We start from the raw sequence: 18,387 nt of genomic DNA on the forward strand, positions 1-18,387 counted from the left end.
CTCTTTCTTTTTGAACAACACTATATATAAGCACGTGCCTTTCAATTAGATACCATGATTTATGAAGTCATGCTCAGGGCTAGCCAGGTTGTTGACTCAGATTAGAGCTATGATGCCAGCTCATTCCCTGGTGACAAACACTGACTGTCCTTCCCGCAGCCAGGCACCCCTGGCAGCCTTATGAAAAGACCTTGTGGTTGGCACAGCACTGGGCAGGAAATGAGGTCCTCTCCGGTTCGGGACAGAGATGACTGGAGCTACAGAAAGCTGTAAAGCAAAATCAGCATCTCCTGAGTCACAGGCTTTAAGCTCTGGTGGGCCCCACAGTTCCCAGGGTGACCTGGCCACCAGCGCTGCCTCTCCCACGGCCCTGCCAGCCCAGGGGAGCACTGAGGGCTGCACACTGGGCTGCCACGCCATGGGGCTGCTTTCCTGAGGGAGAGGGGAGCAGAGGGCACTGCGCTCCCCCACTCTCACCGCATGCCCCAGCCTGGTGCTCAGCACCCTCCTCAGGGAATCCCTTTCTCGCTCATCCCCACCAGAGATTTTTTTGGCATGCTGTGTGGTGTTTTTCAATATCACAAGGCTTTTATGTCAGCCTATAGCTTGGGGATCTCTGTGTGGCCTACCCTCCTCCAGGAATTTCTCATATAAATCACGGGAAAGCAGGAAATCCCTAAGTCGTGGTAGGAAGCTGTTTACCATGTTTGCCTCAGCACAGACAGCTGCAGACCACAGAGCATCTTGCCTTGTAGGTACCACTGCAACCCCGACACCTGGACCTGAAATAGGGGAACTTGGCGCCCTTCCTCTGAGATCTCTGAGCCAGAAAGTGAGCTCCTGGAATAGGGTTAGAAACTCCATGGAGCAGAACTCCCTGATCTTCTCTGTGTAACACTTTCACTCCAAATTCCCTCAATGCCATTGAAACAATAATATTTAGACCATTTGGGGCTGAGATTATTGCTTTAATAAATTGGGTTTTTATTGGTTCATTGTGGCAAATAAGCCCCCGATTGATTTTGCTCCTAATCAGCATGGAGAATGCATTCCGCTGTAATTAAATCCCGTGTAACTGGGCACTCTGTGTTCGCTTGTCTCTTAGCTTGCAGTGGCATGAGATACAGCACATCAAACGCTATCCTCGCCACGATAGGCACCCTGCCAGCCCGCGGAGCGATGATGCTCGCCTTCAGCGTGCTCACAGTGCCTACGGCTGGAGCAGCGGGCAGCGCTCGGGAGACGTAGGAAACTTATGAGAGGAGGGAGGATGGCCAGGGATAGGGTCCTTTCCCTCGAGGAAGGTTTCACCCCCTCTCTGAACACGCTGCGGGAGAGGCGGGGGCCGCTGGCGCTCCCGCTTTCCGCAGGTGCCCGCAGCCCCGGCGCGGCTCCGCCGCCGCTCCCGGGGCTCGGGCCGGGGCAGCCGGGTCCCCTCGGCGCGGCCGGGCTGCCAGGCGGGCAGTTTTGAAGAGTCGATCTTCATAATACAAATCCCCCGGCTTCGCCTCCCCGCCAGCGGCGCGAGCCAGCTTTTTAATTGAATCCCGGGGATTTGGCCGCAGCCGAGAGCCCCGGTTCGGGCCCCAGCGCCGTGGGTCCCCCCTCCCGAGAGCGGGACCGTCTCTCGAGGGCTGATCTCTCGCCTCCAAACCGAGGCAAGGGGGGGCTCCGGCGGCCTGGGGGAGCCCCCCGGCCGGGGCCCCCGGAGGCAGAGCGCGGGCTCGCTGCACCCCGGAGCTGCGGGCGGCGGGGGGGCCGGGGCAGCTGGCGGGGCCGCGGCCGCTCCCGCCTCTCGCCCGGGCAGCGCTTTAGGGGGGGCTCAGGCCGGATCCTGCCCATTCTATACGTTAATGCTCTTTTCTCTCCGGCTGCAGGGAAGCAGGCCAGCGGATAATTACCCCTCACTGCAATCCGCAGAGCTGGCCTAATCCGAAAGCTCAAGTGCCCGTAAGTAAAACTTCAGGAAAAGTTATTGAAACTGACAAATACAGGGTGACAAATAATCAATAAAAGCCCAGTCCCACATCCTTTATTGTTTCCAGGCACTAACAGCAAGTAATGAAACCTCGGCGAGGACGGGGGAGGGAGCGGCGGGGACCGGGCGCTGGGCTGGCTCCTGGAAAGCCCCCACTAAAAGAACCCCAGGGAAGAACCCGGCAGGATGAGGGGGATGATCCCGTCTCCATGGGGGACAGGAAAATGCCACCCTCCCAGCGCCCCCTCTCCCCAAGCCCTCCCTGCCGCCCGGGGCCGGGGCGCTCGGGATGGGCGAGCCCGGGAGGCTCCAGCCCGGCCGGGAAGCTCTGCCCGAGCCGCGGGCAGGGACGCCCCGGAGCCCGGTGCCACCCGGCAGCCCCGGGCCATGCACCTACTTCACGCACCCGCACAAAAAAATCAGGCGCTGTGATCTGCGTTCTGAAATCTATAACATCCCTGAACACCCAACGCGCTCCTTCTCATTAGCATCTCGGCCCTGGATTTTCCACGCCGCAGTTTCTAAAGTTTCAGCGAAGGACGCCGGGCAAGATAAATCCGTGCTGTCGTTTCTCTCCCTTTCTGTCTCTCCAAATTAAGTTTTGATCTATCAGTTTAAACACTGGCCAGAAAGTTGATTCACTTTCTGTTAGGATTTCGGGTTAAACCGGGGGCTCCTCCAGTGTCTTTAAGCTTTTGAGCTGTGTAAATGAACTGCAGTGTCACATAATCGATGGGGAAAACTCAGCTGTCACAGATACGAAAGCAGCCTCCTGCCACAGCAATAACGTGATTTGGCATTTCAAAGTTTGGAAACGTGCTGTCTGCGCGTCCGGGGCTCGGCGAGGAAGAGGGACGGGGGCGATGCTCGGGGCGGGCGGGGGGACAGCCCCCAGCCACGGTGGCCCCGGCAGCCCCGAGAGCCGGCGCCCCGCACGGCGGCACCCGCTGCCGCTCCCTCCCTTCCCGACACACGCTGCGAAAGTTGTTTCCCAACTTTGGCGTTAGGGGAGGGTTGACCCAGAACAAATCTCAGTGTCTCGGTGGCCTTTCTAAAGCGGCCGTGCCCCCCCCGCCCCGAGCCTGCGGGACGTGCCCATCTGGAGCACGCACCGTGAGAGCAACTGTGCCGCGTACAGCCACAGCGGCCATCAGTCACTAAAAGCCACACGCTTCACTGGACCGGGGATAAAACGAAGTCCTGGTGACGCCTGGTTAAACCACTGACCCTCTTGCGCGGGCTGGAGAAGGGGGAAAGGCGGCCTCCTCCCGACAAACGCGGCTTTGGGGGCTCCGCAGGGCCGTGCCCCTCTCCCGGGTCTCTCCCCAAAGGGAATTCAGCGCGGATGTTCCGGGGAGCCCCACGGGGGGACGAGGCACGGACGGGGAGGGCCCCGGCAGAGCCCCCGGCCCGGCCATGGCCCTGGGCGGCAGCGGCAGCTCCCGTGGGCACGGGGCTCCCTCCGAAATGGTTCTTTTTATATCATAGCCTTGGGTGGAAACACCAACCCGCGGGCAGGGTGTGCTCTAAGCCGCGGGGTAAACACTGCCCTCCGTGCCCTGTCCCTGCTGCACACCCCGATTTGCCCCACACATGCGCAGGAAAACAACTCACACAGCGCGTTCAGATGCTTTCTGGCAGGGACCGGCTTTGGTTTCAAATTAGGAAGCTCTCTCAGATGAACGATAAACTCCGCTTTGGTCAGGCTATGGTGTTTAATCATATCTTTGTGGTTTTGTCTTCACCAAAAAGAGCCCCGGAGGCTCAGTCAAGAAACAGGATTTCAGATAGTTTGATTTGGCATAAGGAAACTTTGCATTTGTAATATTATAAGACTCCGAAGGGGGAAATGAAACCTCTGTAGCTGAGACAAGAAGTGTGCCTAAGTGCCACTGTGTTTCAATCCCCACTCGGATATAATTTAAGTCTTCTCTGGCTTACAGTAATATGCTCTCCAAACTTGAGGCTATCCAAAAGGGGGGGATTTAATGAGGCCGAGTTTATACACTTATATAATTTAGGGGTTTCGCAGTAGCTGTAAAATGACAATTGGTACATGTGTAGTGCAAAAGAGCTGAAATCCCATCCAGGGACCAAGTTGGTTATTTCTGAAGGAGCTGTCATTTCCAGCAGGGGGGCACAATGAGAAGGCCAGGAGCAATGGAGCTCTGATCTCCACCAAGGAGAGATAACCACCTGATTAAAATGGGGCTCTTGTTCCCTCGTTACTCGATCGTCGTGTGAACTTACCTTATTTACAATTATAGGCAATGAGTGAGTCGCCCAGATTGTAATACACCTATAGCTTTGGGTTTACTCCTCCCTTTGTTATCGACACCATCTCTCGGACAGATTTCTGGACCACTCATGGCATGTGAGCACAGAGACGCTCTGAAGGAGGGAGGGATGTGGATGTGAACGTTCCGAGCCCTGCAGTGCGAGTGCGGCGCCTTCACCCTCCCGCGGGAGGCCGGGCCCAGCAGAACCAGCCTGTGGAAATCAGGATGTTTACAGCACATAGACACGTGTGAACACCACCAGAAAGCGAAGAGACCAGAAGGCATTAGGTGAAGGACTATTTTGTGCTGCACATCTGGTATTTGCTCATTTTCCAGGTGAACCCAGGCACGGCGGCTGTCGCAGGGCACCCCCTCCTCGGCTCACTCTGGAGCCCAGGTGTGCACCGGGGGCATCAGACAATGATGCACCTCTACGCTGAAATTTAACGCACTTTGTTCTCCATTTTAATATTAAATGGTGCAGTGTTTGCCAGATTATTATCCCACTATTGCTTGTGCATTTGTCTCTTATGTCTAGTGCCTGTCATTACACAAAGCGTTTTGAAGAGCTAATTTCAAAAGACAGAAAGTCTACACTTACTATAAAAGTCATTAAATTAGCATGACAAGCATAAAGTTCCTAGGTTATAATTTGGTTATAGATCTGAAATCTTCCCTGCTTTCTCTCTCCACTTGAAGGATGAAGGCTGAAGAGAGGCACCGACTCGAAGTTAGGACAATTGAGCTGTCGATTGTTTGGTGGAGAAACAGGGAAGAGATGCGGGCTCCAACATCACCTCTTTGGCAGAGCACTGGGTGACGAGCAAGAGTTCTGATTTTCTCTCACGTCTCCCAGCCGCCAGAGAAAGGTGTGATCAGATGGTCTTCTACTACAACAGGTGGGAGAAAAAAAAAAAAAAAAAGAAAAAAAATCTCGATGCATTTCTCGTCCATTAAAATGTTGCTGGAATAGCAGGACGCGTGCCTTTTATATCCCGCTAAATGCTAAGATGGGAAGATGTGTTATAAAAGCCGCCATTGGCTGTTTCCCCTAAGGCTGCAACATCCCCTTCATTTTAATCGCTTCTTGGTTTCGGAAGAAAGCCGCGGAGGGGAGGGGGAGAGCTCCTTCCCCCGGCTCCCCGAGCATCTGCGGTGACAGGGGGCTGCAGGAAGCCCCGGGGATGCCAGGAGCGGCAGCGTGGGAGCGCCCGCTCTGCCCGGCCGGGCATCCTCTCCCTGACACGCTGCATTTCGACAACGACAAAATTAGGGAAGGGACGCGGCATTCAAACCCGGTGCTCACAGAAGAGGCTGCCCTAGTAGTTATTTAGTCTAAAAATCTGCTGTCAACTTTTTTTTTCGTCAGGATCAGCGAGGCGCGTTTCTTTGCGCTGGTTCGTTTGCTTTTAACCAGGCATGCTGCGAATTGTGGAAGCTTTCCATTTACCTTTTCTTCTTTAAGCGTTTTAATTATCATCACTGACCTGTTGGGCATACCTACAGTATCAATGTCCCCTTTACATCGCTGCCTTCCCTTTCTCTGCATGTTTCTGCTATTTAACACTTGCTACCTTTGCCATTAGAGTCCTAGAGTGACCCCCATGGGTATCTTTGAAAGAAAGACCCTCTGCATTCCAGCACTGCCTCCTTACCCAAGTAATAGCAAAGGGACCATTCAGACACATGGACCACACTGAAGCATTAATTAGGCTGATGAAATCCATAGAAATGTATGGATTCAGCATAATCGAGTTTCTTCTGCTGACTATAGTTAAGGAATACGTGAGCAGCTGGGAGAATAGAAAGTACTGTTAGGGTGAAGTCATGCATGTAATTGAGTATATTTAACATAACCATTTTAATGATCGGTGATTAAAAGTGCATCTACTTAAATTGTATACCTCTGCAATTTGTCCATATCAACTTTAGAGCGCACACAAAGAAAAGGTCGTCATATAAATTTATAAACAAGATCCCTTCCTAGCTACACATGACTCGAGCTGGAATGATAACTCAGTAGCAGCGAGGGGGGAAAGGCCTTTCGCGAGAAAATAGCTACGCCAGTACGATATTAATTAATCACTGGTTTGGCCCCTTTTCTCTCTTGTGCAGTCACAGTATTAGAAGTGCATAATAAGTGAGTTTTCTTTTCATCCGTAATTATTTATAACAATCAGATCACTCGGGAAAAAAAATCCCTGGGTTTCTTTCCAATATTCAAGGAGTATCTTTTCCCTCGCTTGACAATAGTGTGTGTATGTGTGTGTGTGTGTGTGCATTCACATATAGTCAAATAGAATATTTGGCGCTTTTTTTGGTGCTTTTTTTTTTTTTTTAGTCCACAGAAACAATCCCGGAGATCCAGCAAAGAAACACTAAATGATTAAACTTCTCCTGACGCCAAACTTGCACGCAGAGAAGTTAAGGACCAGAAACATGGACAGTGTTTGGGGGAGCCGCAGTTGATGGGCACGGCCGTGTCTCCTCGCAGGAGACCCCTGAGAATGGGAAATTAGCAGTCGAAATCTGCTAGTGGGGACTGGATCCCACAAAGCCCACGCGTTGGGAAGGCTGAGTGTCTCTCTCTCGCCTATTCAATCTGCCCAGGCTGGTTGCAGCGAATAAATAGAGTCATTGTGGAGCCCATACACAAACCGACCCAACTCCCTCCCCCACCCCTTCTCGCCCTCCCCCCGTCCCTTTATGCTTAAACGCACACAAATCTGCGGCCGCTTTGCACCAAGAGGAGCCCAAAGTTTTCTCCCCTTTACTGTCCCGCGCCTGTGGGAAAGGTTTATCCCCACGGATGGAATATGGACTTGTGGCGCAGAGCCGGGGGTTCACGCTGGGTGAGGGCAAGCAGGAGCCCGCCAGGAGCGGGACCCATCCTGCCCTGTCCCCGCGGAAGATAACGGTTCAAAGTAGCCAGATGCATTAAACAGCCACAAAAGGGGCCGAGAGGGACGGGGGGCGGGGGATGGGGGGAAGATTCACTTAAGTTTCTGGTGGAAAACTTAAATGCGGCCGTCTCTCCCTCTGCCAGCGTCGCTGCAAGGTGAAATCCATTTGGCCGCGTCCCTGCCGGCGGGGCGGGCGGCAGCCCCGCGCCCGGGGAACTCGCTCCGTGCAAGAGAATTTGCAACCTTGAAAGCATATTTTTCTTCCAGCTATGGTGGCACTTAGATGATAATGTAGGCAATGAAACTGGGGAGATTTATATCTTTTGGAAAGTAGGACGAGCCAGATGGTAATAGCGTCATTAACAAACAAACTTAGGATCTGCAAGTGAAGCTTGAAATTGGGAAAGAGATCTGGAGAACAAAAGGAGCTGCTGTTGGGGGGGTAGGGGGGGAAGAGTCCCTCTTCTGCCGGCCAAATCTAAGAGCACATTCTGGAGGGGCTGCTCCTGCCCAGCACTAGATAATAAACGACGGCTTTTTCCTCCCCCGTTGTGACTGAGAAAGGACAGAGAAAACTTTTGCAATAGGCAAATGTGGCATTTATTTATGTGTAACCCTTTGTAGTCTCAAGTGTCCCAAATGGGCCTTTAATTCAAATCCCTAGTTTGATACGGAGGGATCGCTTCTCCCAAGTTTATTTTAGAGAAACAAAGCCCCGCTTGTGGAAGTTGAAGGGCCAAAAGTTCAGTAATTATTTTTTTGAATTAATAGCAACGAATAAATATTAAAGGTTAAACGTTATTTGCTGTGAGAGTGGAAACATCTGAAGGATTTATTGTGTCTTCGAGTCTTTTTTTTTTCTTTAACCCCCTCAAAACCCGCTCACTCTTTGCTAGAAGGCACCAGCACAGCAGGGTGAGGGTCCCAGAGCAGGGGCGGGATGCGGGATGTTCAGGGAGGCCCCTGGCCGGGCTTGTCCCCTGCATCACCCTTCGGATTTGCTCTCCAAACCCACTCCGGCAGGTTCTCGATGTCCAGGGAAAAGGCCTTCAGCACAGATTTACCCAGCTGAGAGTCCATAAACACCCGAGACCCACCAGCTCCAGGGCTTCAGCAGGAGGGATGGGCTGTGTGCCTCCCAAATTTTAACCAGTGTGTTCCCAAATGCCACAGAAATGTTTGGAGGTCTTTAGAAGATGCCCGTATCTCCCTTCCAAAGTTGATGGTTATTAGACGATTAATGATTTAAAAGATGCCTGTTAACAGCCCCAAGTTGAGAGACATGGACCCACGCTCTAAAGTAAAAACCTAACGTGGGGGTTTTTTTGGGTTTTTTTTGGTTTTTTTTTTTTTTTTTTTTTTTTTTTTTTTTAATGTGCTGGAGATCTTTAAAAGCCCCGAGGACTTACCCTTAAGGCATTATTCAAAGAAAAAAAAACCTGAGACTGGCGGTTCGTCACAGGCAATTGTAAAGGGTTTCAAAGGACCGATCAAACGAGTTGGAGAGTAATCTACATTAAAGTCCGGATGGCAGTGTTACAACATGCACCTGCAGGGTATTTGCTATCCGTGCCCCTTACAGAGCTACAAATCACCATTAAAGAAAGCTGCTTAAGCTTCCTCCGCGCTTCTAGAAAGACTTACTCGGGCTCCTTCACTTTGATATTTATACATCTTGTTATTGATAAGTGTGGGGCTGTTGAGCGCTCCCTTCCCCCTCCCGGCCTGTCCCCGGGCACTTTTGCCCCGGCCCCTCCCCGCCCCATCCGCGCACGGCTCCGGGCGGGCGTTCAGGGCCCGGCCCCACGAACGACACGCGTGGGCGTGGGGTTATCCCCCTGTCCCTGCCGTGCGCCGGCCCCGGGAACAGTTTCGCTTTATTTTATGTGTGTAGCTCCCCCCGGGCTCTGTCACCAAGGCGACCGGGGCAGCCCAGGCAGCATCGGCACGCGGGATGTCCCGGCGGATTTTCTCACAGTTGCGGGAGGCGCAGACATGGAAATGAGCTCATTGCGGGGGAGTGGTTGCCGCCTGGGCTGCCCCCGGCCCGGCCCGGCCCGACCCGGCCCGCTGCTCCGGGGCTGCGGGACTCGCTGTCCCCTCCAAAGCATTCGGGGGAAGCCGCGCAGTTTTATCCCTGGCACAGTTAACCCTTGGCTGCCGGCCGGGAGAGCGCTGGCGACCCCCGCTCCCCGCTGCGCCCCCTCTGCTCCCGCACTCCCACGGGCAGCGCTCGGCGGGCTCGGCGCTCCCCCCGCCAGCTGATGTCAGCGGGGAAAAGGAAAGTTGTAAGACAAACAAACAAGCCGGGAAAGCTAGGAGGAGGGGGGAAAAAATCCAGATTTTTCTACCCACTCGAGGCGAAAAAGCTCAAAGGTCAACAGGGATTCATCAACTGCTTCCCACGGCTGCAGGCAGGGCGATACAATCAACTTGGATTACTTTTTCGGGTAATTTTAGTGATCAGTGATCAGTGTTTTAAGTGCTTCCCTCGAGTGGGTTCTCGCAAACGAACAAAAACATCACTCGTGGCAGGGGTGAGGCTGCGGTGCCCCGCTGAGGGCCCGGCCCCGGGCACCCCCGAGGGAGCACCGCTGTCCCTGGGGGCTCCTGCCGCGGGCAGCTGGGGGAGCAGCACACCGGAGGGAGCAGAAAGGGGCTGCGCCGCGCTGGAGGCACAAGAGGATTTACATGGTTTGTCAAAAATCAACTAATTGAACACCACGCACTAACGTAAGGGACAATATCTCAGATTTGGTGTACCTGCCTCACCTCTAGACAGCCAGCTGGCACCGGAGGGCCGGCACCCATGGCCCTGCCGCGTCCCCTTGCTCCCCCCTGCCCATGACGGGGCTCTCTCGGCAGCCAAGCGCGCATTGTTGGGGCCGGGGGAGCTGGGACGGGCCGGGGCCAGCAGCGCTGCCAGCGCCCACCGCAAAGTTTGCCAAGTCAGCTCCTCTCCTGGAATTGTCCTCGGGGGGGAGCGGGACCCTGCCCCGAGCGGCCCATCCCAGGCAGGGCGCCTCCAGCGCCAGGGAAAACCCGCGCAGCTGCGGGAGCGGATCCGCACCGGGGTGCGCCCCCCTCCGCCAGAAATCGCTCAACTTGTGCCTCGGAGCCCCGGCCCCGCCGCCGGGACAGGCTCCTGCTGCTGCCAGGGCAGAGGGGCCCGAGGCAGGGGCACCCCAGCACTGAGGGTGGCACATCGGGGGGGCCCGTCCCGCACCCCCCGGCGCTGGCAGGCCCGGGCACCTCTCCTGCCACATAACGGCGAGCGCAACTTGCAGCCGCCTCTGAAGTGTTGCAAAACAAATCCCCGGTACGTTGGCGGGGCTGGCGAGAAGGCGGCGGCACCGCCGGGAGCCCCGAGCCCCCCGGCTGCTCCCGCCGGCCCGACACCCCCGGCCGCAGCTGATGGGGGGCCCGGGGCGAGCGCGGCTTGGCCGAGCGCTAATTCGGTGTGTACGCTTGAGGCGGCCATCTGAGGGCTGGGTAGCAACCAGGGGAAAGGGGTGTATTCGCGACTGGAAGATTTAGGTTGTTGCTAGGATGTGAGAACAAAAAATCTTCAATAAGTCGGGGAGGGGGGAGGACGGGGCAGAGGGGGAGGAAGGGGGGTTACAAGGTTTGTCACAGGGAAAAGTGCAGACATCTGCTGGAACTTCCATATCTAAGCTGTTCATTTACAGGAGCCAACTTCTGAAATCTCCACAATTAGATCTGCATTGTTCTTTCTCAACAACACTGCCTAGAAAGAAAAGGTCTTCTCTGTCGGGGCCAATCCAACGAAGCGTTTGACGTTATTAAATAATAAAGCGATTGTGATTTACATTGTTGTTCAGAAAAAGGGCCAATTATCCACTGTTATGTTGCCATAAAGATCATATTAACTCGAATTAGTAATCAAACAATATGCTAGCGTTAAAAGTATAGAGAGGACAACGCGACTGGTCTTGTTGCATCCTCACTTTTTCTTGTAAAACCAGAAGCATAAATACACTTGAAAGAGGCGCAGAAACTTCATCCTTAACGGGGAAAAAGCGAAAGAGGTACCAGCGTTTGTGATTAATGGTCCTCTGTGTTGACTGTTTTCAATTAATTCAAAGCCACCCAAATCTCATATTGATTTTTCTGTTTACAAATTAATTCTTCTTTCGAATATCACGGGAAATGTTTCACGGTACTCCGAGAACCAGGGCGATTTTTTAATATAAAGCCTTTTAGGATTTTGATTTTTGGGGTGGTTTTTGTTTGTTTTTCATTTTGTTTTGAGTTTGGGAATTTTTTTTTCCTCAGAGTAACGTTTTCTAAAGGCGCCTGAGTTCCAAGCAAAGACGAACCTCACCCACCACCAAAACGCAAACCCAGCCGCATCCCCGCACTCCAGCAAATTTCCTCTGCCATAATCAAATAATTATTTTTATTAAAGCAGTTATTAGGTTTATAACTCATTTGCCACTTAAATTTGTGCAACCAACCAAGGCGATCTAAATAGGTTTGAGTTGCCCCTTGGGTCCGGGATGTAAGCGGTAAGAAGGAGGATTAATTATGGGTGTGTGCAGCAGGAGGACACAAAGGCTGTCCGGTGGCGCGGGGAGCGGGGCTGGGCTGGGCTCCCCCGGCCCCGGCACCCCCGGAAAACTCCCCCGCGATTGTTCCTGAGCTGCCGGGGGCCAGGGCTGGGGCTGGGGGGCTGCAACTTGTTGGCAGTAAATAAGGCGCTGTCAGGTGACGATGCTCCGGCGCGTTTGAAACGTCCCGAACAAAGTGGAAACGAGACGTTTTTCATACGGGATTATCGATGTGATACGATACGATACGAAATGATATGATGGAGCGATAACAGCAGAATCGATCTCTTGTCCCCTGTTTGGACAAGGTCCATTCTTTGTGGGCAGGATGACGGGATCTGCCCCTGGAAATGTGCACCTGGCCGGTGCCTCTAATGTCATTTATTGCCAGCACGTTCTGTTATCGGCTGGGGGCTCCTCGGGGCTCAGGTAATAACCGGGTCGCTGTCAGCTTCTCCCGTTTAGCGCTACTCAGGCAAGAATGGCTTTGCCAAACTGTTCCAGGAGCTGATGCTATTTGTTACCACGATTAGGGGGAAAAAAAGAACATTCACAGTAACATGGGTTTCTATAAGCAAACGCCGAGCAATTTTCCTCAGCGCAATGCATCAGCAAGTATATCCAAAAGAGCTTAATCTACTTCTTGCAGGTTAGGTGCGAGAGAAATCAGCAAGGGCTGCTCCGGGATGCCATGAAAATCCCGGCTCATTGGCTTGGCCGCGATAGGACGAGGCACATCAAATCGAGGCGGAGAGGGACAGAATCAATCATTCCCCTTGGCTGAGGAGTGAGCCCTCGCCCTGGAAATAATTTCGAATAAAACTTGTGTAACCAAGTGTAACCCAGCTTACTCTGAGCAGATCGTCGAGAGGGTAAAAAAAAAGTTTAAAAAATATTATGGAAATAAGCCAATAAAACAATCTGGACTGAATTAATAAGAGTGCAAAGTTTGTATCCATATATTAAGCCAAAAAGGAGACAGGTTATCTCTAAACAGGATTAAAATGCGTTCGTGTATAGGATTAGACCATCTCATCCATATAAAAACAGTGTGTCTCCTCCTCCCCACAACACTTTATTATATATTAAAAAAATAAAATAAAAAAAAAAAGCAAAAAACTTTCCCCGTTAGAAGCACTTGGGAAATGCGTTTTATTAATCGAGAGCTTTTTTTTTTTCTTGCAATCAAATGCAACTGATGGCCCTGAATAAGCCGCCTTGTTAGGAAACGGGCCATTTTTTAAAACCTGTGATCAAAACAGACCTGTCTTCAGAGAGAGCACAGCAGATTTAAATGTTGGTCAAAAGGAGTCACAACTGTTCATTAAAAGCAAACCCTAACTAGTGCTAATGTATAGCCATTTTGTGAGCTCAGGACTGTAGAAAGAGGCGAAAAAAAGTCTGAGAGTGTGAGCTGATGCCGTGCTGGCTGGCAGTGTGTGGTCTATTGTAGGGAATGTGCTTTTTCCACTGAACAGAGAGCCCCCCTCTTTTATTCCCCAGCTCTACTGCACCTGCACTGGATCAGGGAGCTACTGCCATTCACCACATCAACAGAGAAGACATCTCTGACAGCACTCAATTCATTACATTTCTTCCTGCTTTTCAAACCAACGCACAAAAAAAAAAAAAAAAAAAAAAAAAAAAAAAAAAAAAAAAAGTATTGCCAATCAGTGCCTGGGGTGCAGGGAAGAAATCTTACAATACTTTATATTCGCCGCTCATTTTGGATTTCATTAGTCAGAAAACTCACTTCTCAGCCAGTTACAACTTTTCTTTCTTTCTTTCTTTCTTTCTTTCTTTCTTTCTTTCTTTCTTTCTTTCTTTCTTTCTTTCTTTCTTTCTTTTTCTTTCTTTCTTTCTTTCTTTCTTTCTTTCTTCTTTCTTTCTTTCTTTCTTTCTTTCTTTCTTTCTTTCTTTCTTTCTTTCTTTCTTTTCTCCTTTTTCTCTCTCTCTTTTCTTTTTTTTTTTTTCCTTTCTTTCTCTTTCCTTCCTTCCTTCCTTCTTTCTTTCCTTTTGCCTCCTTCCCCTCCCTGCTTTGGGGGCTTGGGAGCGGGGCCGGTGCCACTGCCCTGCCCGGGAGCGGAGATGGGCCCATGCCGGGGCTCCCCAGGAGAGAGTTTATTCATAATTCATGGGAGCAGCGCAGCTCTCCGGAGACGGGAGGGAAGAAGGGGCCGAGGAGCCCGAGGTGTCCCGCAGCAGCTGCGGGGGGAGCGGGGTGCGGGGGTGTCCCCGGGGGTGTCCCCGGGGGTGCCGGGCCGGGGCCGCTGCGGGGAGGGGACGCGCCGGCCCCCCTAACCCACGGAGAAAGTTGTTATCTGCCAAACTTCTCGAAAGGGACTCCGGGGAATTTGGAGCTAGCTTGGTTTCTTGAGGAACCGTTTTTCAGAAGCATTTGCAAGCGAAAGAAACAGAGCCGAGGGGTTTAGATTCAGGTATTTGATCTCGCCGGACCCAGACATCTAATTAGAGTGGCCTCAGCGATTGAAATGGTGTTAATTCCCATTGTTCCCCGCTCAGATCCCTTGGCCCTCCACCGCTGGGATGCTCTCCTTTTCAAAATTGTAAATAAAAATATTTCTGTTTGAAACGACCAACCAAACAATTTCTGTATTTCCCCCTTTTCTGGCCCATTTTCCTCCATCACAAGCAAAAGCAAAAGCAAACTCCTGAGTATTTTTTTCTCAGACGCTGGCAAAGAATAACACCCCCTCTGTGGGATCTTAACAGAAATAAATCACAAGGAGCTCTTGCCTACCTGAAGAGTAGGAGGAAATCCGACTGTCTGCTTTCGGGTGTAAAGTGTGTATCGATAAGGAAGACACAGCCGACTCAGAAACGGGACCCAATTAATCTATGGGTTTCTTTACATCACCCCCTGTTAGGATGTGTGCTTTGGAAATATTGATTCATTCATTGCGACAGGAAAGTCGCAACTACTGTGTGTGCATAACACGGGGAGGACACGGAGCGAGAACCCGCAGCAACGCGAAGCCCACTCACGGGAGAGCCAGATTGCTTTTTAAGCTAAAACTAATAATTTCATAACTGATTCACATTCAATCTGGCGCCAGTGACGTCACGGGGTATTAGCATACGAGGAGGGATGAAGCCAGTGTGGCTGGAGTTGATAAGGTGCCTCCTGAGGAATTCGCTGCTTGTTTTAATACATTAATTATTTCTCTGTCTTCCTCTACTTCTGCAATTTGTAAGAGCTTAAAGGGGCCATCATTCCCGGCGATGCCAGGAGGACACGTTGGAGAGCTTGGGGGGCAGCGCGGGATGAGCCCCGGCCCCGCTCCCGGAGCCCGCGGAGCGCTGCGGGACTCGGCTCCAACGGAGCCGCCTCGGGCCTGGCCGTCCCTGCTCGCCCGAGCGAGCTCGGCTGGCCCGGCCCGGCCCGGCCGCCCCGCGGGATGGGAGGGGGATTTGCAGGATCAGGCCCTCGGCTTGGAACGCGTGTGAGTTGTGAGTGTGCGGGAGTGAGTGTGTGTGAGCTGGTGTGCCAAGACACCCCTGCGGAGCCTTCCCGCGGGAAAGCCTCTGCAGAGGTCCGTGTCTTTCCAGCACCCGGTGGCATTCCCCCCTCTAGCCCTCCCCATCCCCATCCCCTGCCGTTAATCACGATTTTCTGGGGGAAAAAAAAAAAAAAAAAAAAAAAAAAGAAAGAAAAAAAAAAGCGCCCACATTACGTCATCAGCCCTAACTGGTGCGGGATGATGGGGTCACCGAGGACCCGGGGCGGGGGAGCCCGCGGGGGCCGGGCCTCCCCTCCCGTTCCCTGGGACAGCGGCCGCCTGTCCGGGAGCGGGGGCACATCCCGGCAGCGGGGGCACATCCCGGGAGCGGAGGCACATCCGGGGAGCGGAGGCACATCCCGGGAGCGGAGGCACATCCCGGGGACCGGAGCAGCGCTGTGCCCGCTCTGGGCTCGGATCAGGGAGACGCGCTTGGGGCAGACACAGCCCAGCTCCGTGCCCCGGGGCTGACAGCGCTCCCTCGGCCTCCCACTGCCCCCGAGCTTGTAGGAACCGGCGGCACCGCCGCTTTGGCCCCACTGAGTTCGGCCGGGCCCCGCGGACGCGGCCTGACAGTAGGGTAGGGTGCCCCTCGGGGACTCCCCCGAGCTGCGGCCACCTCGCTCCTCTGAAGAAGGCAATGCTTTGGAATAACTGCTCGGTGACTCGAGTCTGAAACACATTTGGAGGGAAGGAGGGAGGGAGAGGCGCTTTTATCAGAGGGTCGGGGGAACGGATAGGGACGGGCACAAGACACAAACAAAACACAGAAAAATCCTAAAAGAATTAAATTTAAAAGGGACGAATTAAAAAAAAAAACCAAACACCAAAACAAAAAACTTCAAAACATAAAGACACTTTGCACAAGCTGTCGCCCACATGGCAGAGGTCCTGCGAGGCAGCAAGCTGCGCCAGGGGATGAGCCAGGGACAAACTCCTGCAGAAACTTCTCCGGCCCGGCCCTGCTCCGCTCCCCCCGGGCGCTCTCAGCGCGGACCCCCCGCCCCCGCTCCTGCCGGCAGAGCTGCAGCGGCCCGGCTCCCGCGGGCCAGCCGGGCCCGAACCCGCACCACACTGCTCGGGAAGGGCCGCGCTCGCCCCAGCATTGCTAAATCGTAATGAAAAATCGCAGCTTGTTTCGGCGCGCCCCCTCCCCCTGTACGCACAGGCGCACACGGATACAAACACACGCTCACACAGGCACACACAGGCACACTCACACACGCGCTCTCACACGCGGCTCAGCCACAGCAAACCCTCTGCGAACTCCAAAGCAAGGCTCCAAAAGCATCCTGCGAGGTTCGGGCCTTCGCTTTGTTGCCCCCGCCGCTCCGCCCGCACCTGCCGGCGCGGAGGCTCCGCCGGGCCCGGGGCGGCCGCGGTGCCCGGGCAGGGCCGGCCCGCAGCACCGAGCTCGCCTCCCGCTCCGGCACAGCCGGACGCGCAGCTCCGGGGATTTCCATTCCACCCCGGGCTCCTTTCCTTTCCAATTCGCGAGCGAAGCAGCCCCCACACTCACTGTAGCGCTGTGCGTCCTCGCCAAGTGAATTGATTCCTCAAAAGCAAAATAGTACCAAACTCTCGCAATTCCCCGTGCCATCGTAAGAAAAACTGGTTTTAATTACCAAAACTGAAATAGCGGCGGTGCTAACTAGCAGGCGATCAAACCGCAATCAAACTTAAATCTCTGAGCAGTTAGCTATAAACTGTCAGCAATTGAAAAGTAAACCTGGTGCACACAAAGGCTCTGTTTAATTTTCTTGTTGTAATGGCTCTAAATGAGGACCCCATCACTATGCAGTTAAGCGGTGTTGCTTGTCCCCCTGAGGCGCTGATCAGTTCTTTTTAATGTGAGAAAACTGGCAGCTCGAAGCCCGTCAATGGAGCTCCCACAACAAAAGTCCTGAAAAGCTGAATGAATTGGGTTTGTAATTACTGCTTCCCTCTCCCCCCTTGCAGCTTATCTCTTATTCATTCAACATACATTATTGTCACCTAATCGCACACTCCCAACGTTATTTTGGGGGTTTTTCCCTTTTTTTTTTTTTTTTTTTTTTTTGGTATCTACTACTACGGACATGTTTGTTGTAGAAATTAAACAAAATAATCCTCCCTTCTCTCTCCCCTCCTCACCAAGAGAAATGTTGAAACGACAGTGTCAGGCGAGTCTGACTGGCGTTAAAAAAAGCAAAGACGAAGCTCTTCTGCCATCAGAATGTCAGCATTTTGCATATATCCTCGGAAATCTCACAACCACCGAAGCAGGTTTCACATTTTAGTATTTGAGTTAGATCGGGATTTAAATGACTGAAGTGTATCTAATCACACCTATCAGTAATGGGCCTCTTTCCTTCAGTGGGGCTTACATTATATACTACTTAAATTGCTGGGCTATCTACCTCCTATTCAGAGGCAGATATCCAGCTCTGCTGCCCGTTGGGGACGAGGAAGAATTAATATCGAGAGAAAACCCTCTGCTGTGGGGATCAGCGTCACCCCTGATGTCCCACCCGGCACCGGTGGGCATCTCAAGGAATCAAAAGGTGGTTTGGGCCAAGAAATGCCTGTCGGCGAGCGAGAGCCACGGGCTGGAGCCGGGGCTGCGAGGCAGAGCCTCTCCCCAGATCCCCCACCGCAAGAAGCTGTCGGTTGCAGAAATAAGTACAGCTATTACAACCAAATCTACTAACAGTCTAAATAATTAATTGAACCATTGCTCTTTGACCCTTGGAAAGTCCAGTAGGGACCCGTTTGTAGTAATAATACCCCCGAATGAGCCCTTGTCAAATATTCATTTAGTGGTTAATGTGAGCGATTTCCCCCTGGGACAGTCTGTAATACCAGCTTCCCAGCTTTGGCAAGAAACCCTGCTAATCTACCTCTCCAGTTCCGCAAAATATTTTAACACCCTGGTACTTAAAAAGCCGTAAAAAATCACAGGGGAAACTATAATCTTATCCTTGGGTTCACTTCGGCTGTGTAGAAGGTTAGGGAAACATTACACTGGCGCTCTTGGGCCGAGCATCACTCTGGCTATAAAATACACAACAATTCACGAGAGAGAAAGCACAGAGAGCCCCAAAGGTCTTCAATAACCAAAATAAAAACATATCCACGAGCTCTGCTACACATTTC

At 52.7% G+C, this 18,387-nt stretch overlaps 2 long non-coding RNA genes across 6 annotated transcripts in view; one reads left to right on the forward strand and one right to left on the reverse strand.

Annotated features, from left to right (window-relative positions):
- The window catches only part of LOC128940678 (uncharacterized), a 257,964-nt gene that overhangs the window by 12,960 nt on the left and 226,617 nt on the right, over positions 1-18,387 (reverse strand). Inside the window, exon 1 of one of the 5 annotated variants that reach the window (XR_008483309.1) lies at positions 14,493-14,844. The exons of the other annotated variants lie outside the window; for them this stretch is intronic. This is a non-coding gene — a long non-coding RNA (uncharacterized LOC128940678). Of the gene's footprint in view, positions 1-14,492; positions 14,845-18,387 lie in introns of those variants that run through there. 5 annotated transcript variants of the gene reach the window in all.
- LOC128940679 (uncharacterized) lies at positions 1,856-6,836 on the forward strand. Its single transcript, XR_008483312.1, has 3 exons — positions 1,856-1,950; positions 4,957-5,156; positions 6,606-6,836. It is a non-coding gene; the product is annotated as an uncharacterized LOC128940679 (long non-coding RNA).

The sequence above is a fragment of the Melozone crissalis genome, unplaced genomic scaffold, assembly GCF_028551555.1.
Source record: "Melozone crissalis strain CALT ecotype California unplaced genomic scaffold, PUWL_Pcris_2 ptg000034l_1, whole genome shotgun sequence".
Lineage (NCBI taxonomy): Eukaryota > Metazoa > Chordata > Aves > Passeriformes > Passerellidae > Melozone > Melozone crissalis.